This window comes from Crocodylus porosus, unplaced genomic scaffold (assembly GCF_001723895.1).
Source record: "Crocodylus porosus isolate Cpor-Errol unplaced genomic scaffold, CroPor_comp1, whole genome shotgun sequence".
Lineage (NCBI taxonomy): Eukaryota > Metazoa > Chordata > Crocodylia > Crocodylidae > Crocodylus > Crocodylus porosus.
The window spans coordinates 37,028,897-37,035,252 of NW_017728909.1; positions in this window are offsets into that span (position 1 = coordinate 37,028,897).

The window sequence follows — 6,356 nt, forward strand, 5'->3', positions numbered from 1 at the left end:
CCTGGAAATCTTCAAGAGGAGACTGGACAGGCACCTGGCTGGGGTCTTATGACCCCTCCCACCCCCAGTGCTCATTCCTGCCCATGGCGGGGGGTCGGACTAGATGATCTGTCTAGGTCCCTTCCGACTCATTGATTCTATGAAATCTTAATTTGCCACTGTCTCCAGTTCCTTATAGTACAGGGGCATAGATTATCCAAAACCCGACTGGCAGTTTCTGTCTGGCTGTGTCTTCCAAACTGTCCCTTGTGATTTGGCTTCATGGAGTCGGGCAGAATAACTGCAAGGAGCTTGCTTGAAGACATTTGATTTTCATAAAAAGAATTAATGGAGGCAGCTTCCTGTGTTTCCCACAACCTCTCTAGGTCCTTGCAGCCAAGCTGTCTGAATCTTGTGTAACATTTCTAAGAAGCAGCCTCTTCTATCCAGCTATGTAGGTAATAATTTGCCATGGCTTAGTTACTGCAATGTCCCTTTCTCTGGTCTTGACTAATGCAATCTTGTCCTGCTCACCCCTGCTACAAAAATTATTCTCCTAGACAATCTGGCTCTGCATAAGCTTCCAGATCCACTGAACCCCTCCCCTTGTTCCTGCATCTCTGTTGATTCAAAAAGAAGAATCTCTTCATGAAATATCCCTATCCAATATGTCCATCTCTCATTCTCTGTCAAGATACTGCCTTCAGACTTTAACTAGGCGATGATGCCAGTCTCCATGACCCACTAACTACATTTTCAAACAAGTGCCTTCACACTTTCTTCCACACTGCCCTCAACCTCCCCAGAAACATCTGCAAAACTAACGTGTGATCCTCTTCAAAGTCTTCTTTGCTATCATGTCTGTCATGTTTGTATTAAAGCAGACAAAAACTGCCCAACCTAGTGAGGCAGTGGAATAGACTACCTAAGGAAATTGTGGACTCTCTGTCATTGGAGGTGTTTAAGGAGTTGGACAGACATCGATCAGGGATAATCTAGGTGTAGCCATGACACTGTTCAACTATATTTCCTGTGCTTCTGGACTTTGGTGGTTGCCACATAAGGTCGTGGGGGATTTTCCCCTGCCCCCCGCCTGCTGCTAAATGTCAGGGTTTGTTTGTTTTAAAGCACTTCCTCGGGGCACTGAGTGTTGACTGCAGTGAAGCCTGGGGATTTTGACTGGGGTGTACTCCTACTGTGCCTTAAACCTGGAAGTTCCTGGCTAGATTCTTGCCTGTCTGCTCAGGATCTCATATTTGGGATCAGGATACATTTTATCCCATGGTCAGATAGTGATGGACTGTGCAGGTTTTTCCTTCCTCTGTAGTGGGGGGCATGGCCATCTTCCTTGGATCTTTTGAGCATGGGTTAACAAATTTTGCAGCAGCGAGACATGGGCTGCTATGGTTCCCCTGATTTACCTCCGACAGATCCAGGATGTTGTGTTATGTCTGGGTGGATGTGTATTTTTGCTAGGAGGTTAGACAATGAATTTGTATAGGATGGTTTGATAGGGTTGCTTGTGATCCTGCCTCAGGCAATGGGTTGGACTAGATGATCTCTAGAAGTCCCTTGCAATTCTAGCTTTCTATGGTTCTGTTATCCCTCTGTTGTTTCTATTCTTATGCCTTGTAAGTTCTCTTGTTTTGTTTCAGCAGTGATCCATGCTGTGGGGTCCTGGTCCATGTCTAGGGCTTCTAGGTAATATGAATAATAATAATAAGAAGAGGAACGTTGTGCAGTCTTAAGTCTCCTGGTCTTGTCACCTCCAATGTAGAGGCCCACACAACCAGACTAAATGGAGTGTATTGTTCTGGGGTTTTTGATGGCTGAGTTGCTCATAATTGAATTATAATTAGCAAGCTATAATGAGAAGGGCTGTTAACTTTTAATCATCAATAAGCCATCCTGCAGCACAATTGATCAGTATTGTACCCCACAAAACAGCAGATGGTGCTGGAGATCTTTCTACAGAAAATAGTTCAGGAGGCTTTGTTCTTGCTTCTGATCTTATTTATCCTGGTCTTATCCATGGATTTTTGTACCGAGATAAATATTGGTTTGGGGCATGGTAAATGTTTTCCCCCTTTTAAACCAATATAACTAATTATACTCATAGAACCCTGACTGGACATGATTATATTGATATATAGGTGCCTTACCCAAATGTTTTTTTTTTTCTTGCTTTCCCATTCAAGGATAGCTATATCTATATAATTGTCTGATGTAAGTATGTGGGGAAAGTCTCAGACCTAAAGCAGCATAACCTTTTTTACAAATAAGACCTTCCTCTGACTTTTTATGCCAGTGTAAAGCCAGTGTGTATTCTCCCAGGTAGTATGGTCATTGGTTTGAAGGAGAAACTGCACTTAGCTTTGATGAATAGCTTGGATAACTGATGTATGTTTTATTAAAGGAACAATGAATTAACAAGGCCAGTTGTATGCTCCACTTGGTTTAACAAAACAGTTTAGTATAAAGTTTCTATGTTGATGCTCCTAATTCCATTGAAATGTTGTGGCGGTATTGTTTTTATTAGCCTAATGATTTGGCTTTGAGATGGTGCTGCAGAACTCCAGTCATTTTTATCTGTGTACCTTGCAACCCGCTTAATTTGACAACCTGTTCAGCTATGTGCAGACACTCGCTCATTCTTTCAAGGCTACAGGACCTAAGTCGGCAAAGCATCTAGGTTCTAGTGTATTCTACATTTCCATAAGGCACTCAGTTGGAAATGGGTATCGTGGCAAGGGAAGAAGTGCTTTTATTCCAAAAAGTTTAAAATTCAGATTTCATCTGGCCATGCTGTTCGACTGACTAAAATCCTGACACTAGGGGACAGCAAAGGGTCATGCAGAATGCATATTTTTCTTTTATATATTTTTTTCAGGTGAGAATTCAACTCCTTGTCTAGCTCTGCAAAGAATTTGTCTGTCAATAAATATATGCAATTCATATTTTAAAGTAATCATTATTTTCCACTAGATTTTTATAAGGCATTTTTCATTCTCTTCACCTGATTTGCCTTGCAGATGGTCTATTTTCTTTTTCACTGTCCCAGATTTTAAGATGAGTTTTACTCTGCTGTTTTACTGCTGAAAGTGTACTTTCTGACAGAAAGCCAGCAGCACTTCTGTCAAGGAATTCTTGGGGCCTGTGACCCAGATTTTCCAAATTGGTTGGTCATAGATTCAGACCCCAATATGTCACAGAGGCCTGACTCTACCCAGTTTTGAAATCTGAAGTTTGAAGTTGTCTCTTTGTTCAAAGGTGCTGAACAATCCCAACTCCCAGCCAAGAGGAGCCACAGATGCTCATTACTTCCAGAAATCCAAGCCCTCCTATTTATATGCCTAAATATGTATTTGAGAGCCTTATTATAGGTACCCATATTTGAAAATATTGGCTTAAATTCTTTAATTAATATTCTTTATTTTCTGCCTCTGGGGTGTCTCTAGGATTTGTCCTCCAGCTAAGAGACCTGGAATCATCTATTTCTGCAAAGGATACTTATGCAGTTGCACTAGTTGGGAAGGAGAGGCTGAAGGTCTCTCTAAAGAAATAATTATTTTCTGCAGCCTAGAAGCTTCAGTCTGGGATGTATCATGAATGAACCTGGCTAGAAATCCAGAGGCCCAAGTTCATTTGTAAGCTTTGGTCAATCCTGCAGCAGTGGAAAATGTCATTGTGCAAGCAGGTCACTTAGATGCTGTTGCTTCGGGTTTTTAAAAATAATTAACATTTTATTAAGTTTTATATAAAAAAAAAAAAAATCAAAGAAGGGTTCCATGAATAATGGTTCCTATGTACTTGCTTAATGTAGAAACACTTGCTCTTTACATACCTCAGTCAGAACACACTGATATAGGAAAGACCAATTTTTACTTTGGAGGCCAACTGATGAAACAGGACTGCCTGCCGCTGCCCGAGCAAGTTCATCTGGCCCTCTGGAAGGTAGCATGACTTGCGTATTGCAGGTAGAAGACCTGGAGCTGGCTCTTCCTCTTCTTACTGTTTCCCTTTTGAAGGAAGTGGAGGATCAGCCACTTTGTTCCCATACTTTCCCTGCAAACATGGCAGGGTATCTGTTGCAGGGTCAGCATCTGAAAGAAAAGGGTGCCTTTTGCACAATATAAATTTAGCTGCTAATGTGAAGAATGCTTTTACCTGGGTAATTAACATAGGAGGATCTTTCAGTGGTACATAATGAACTCCAACAGTTCAGGTGTACTGGGAGCCAGGGCAGTGTTGTCAGGGGTTTTCAGTGTCTTCCTGATTTCCAGTAGCCATCCTGACCTGTTTGGGCCATTAGCTACCAGCATAATTTAGAACAGCATATAGTTCTAAGTTGTGCTCCGGGAATAGTACCTCTCATCTGATCTCCATGTGTAACCCCCCTTTGTGGCTGAGTATATGGTCCATTAAGTGAATTTATTCAGGAAGAAAGAACGAGTGTGAGGGAATAGAAATTTCTCAAATCTGACCTGGGTTGAACCCTTAAATCATAAAACCATCACCAGTTGTAATAGTGAATTAAAATGCTTGTTTTAGGAGATACAGGAACCCTGAGATGGGAGTAAAAGATGCATTCCACATTAAACCTGGAAAGTCTAAAAGCAGCCCTTCTAGTCCAGGAGACTATAAAGTTGTATTGTGTAGACAAGCCAGGAGAAGACAGGTTATTTAGCTATATCCTGCAGTATGAGGAGGGAAAGAGCACAGTTTTAACACTTTACTTAAGACTCATGATGGGTTTGCTGAAGTTCAGAGGTTCCATTGGTCAGATGCTATTGCTTGTGATTAATTAAACTACAAATTAACCCAATATCCTTTACTGTGCCAAGAAAGAACATGTTGTCAACTTACTTTCTTTATATATAAACAAGGAGGACTGCACAAAGTGGACTAAAATACAAAAAGTCAGGTGCCAAGACCATAAATAAGTGTGGTTGACTAGACACTCTTTCATTCAATGTATGCACCATGATAACTAGGGATGAGACAGACCCTAGGTTATTTTATAAGAATAAGTGTTATCATAGTCAAAGAGCTTCCCCTAGCAACCGATGTGATTTAGGAAGTCTGAGGCAGCTATTACAACTTTCATTCACCATTCTTCTCTATTTAGAGGAATTGGACAGTATGGCAAGATGAAATACAGCAGCAACATACTATCAAGTCATAAATGTCACTGTACATTGTAATATAGGATACAGTATGCTGTGAAGATTTAAAACTTAAACAGTGAGGCTTTTAAAGTAAGTGATAGGGTGTAAGTTTTTTCTTTCCATTAAAAATAAATAAATAAATAAATAAATAATCAAGGCTTTACTTTGTAAAAGAGAAATCCTACTGCAACCAAACTTTCATTAAAATATATTATAGAATTCTTTATTGTTACTAGGTGGGACTATTTTTGCAGATAATCAACAAGGACAATCTGTAATCTCTTTGTAGGCAAAATTCCCTTTGAAGCTGAGTAGCATTTTTTTTTTAATCTTATAAATGTGAGACCAATTCTTGGAATTCTTATGAATATAACTTTCTTTGGAATACTGACATAGCTATCTCCTCCTCTGTAGGGCACTTGACTCTCTTGGTATAATCCACTAAGAAATATGCTGCTTATGCGTGTACTTATTAACAAAGGCACTAAAACCCAGATCTTCCGGGCTGAGTACAGATAGTCAAACGTTTGAGACTGCAGCTTAAACAAACCTGCGAAGATTGAATCAATTCATAGATTGAACCAACAAGCAAGTGAACAGACTTCCACTTTTGATTCCAGAAATGCAGCTATGTGCCTGCAGTGGCCCAGGTCAGACGACAGGAGGCACTAGAGCACACCTCCCTGTTCTGCAGGAGCAGACGGCTTGAATCTGGAGGGGATCTGGGACAGAAGTTCAATAAACTGATTTAGATTAAACCAGTTAAGTCTGATACTATATCCATCCAGGTTTCTTAAACCAGTTTCAGCCATTTTGAAAGCAGTTTAGCTGCATTGAACTTCTGTTGTGTTACAGATTTGAATTGGTTTCCAATCACTTTGTTACCTGTCAGCTCCATGTTCTTGGGGGAACCCTGATACAGGACACAGACTGTCTGACTCACAAAGACTCACCGCCCCCCCCAACCTAAACAGAAGACCTGAAGCAGAGACTGCAGTAAATTTTGGGATCAACAAAGCAGGGGAGTACTGCATGATAAGGAAGCTGTGTTCTAGATGCTAATTGACCCTCACACCCAGCTCAGCATTTATCAGACCAGTTCTAATCTGGATTTACAAAGGACCCCCCCCCAGCCACACACACACAACTCTAAGCAAAAGTAAGTTTAATAGGCATCTCGGGCCGTACATTCCCTGGTCCCACTATGGG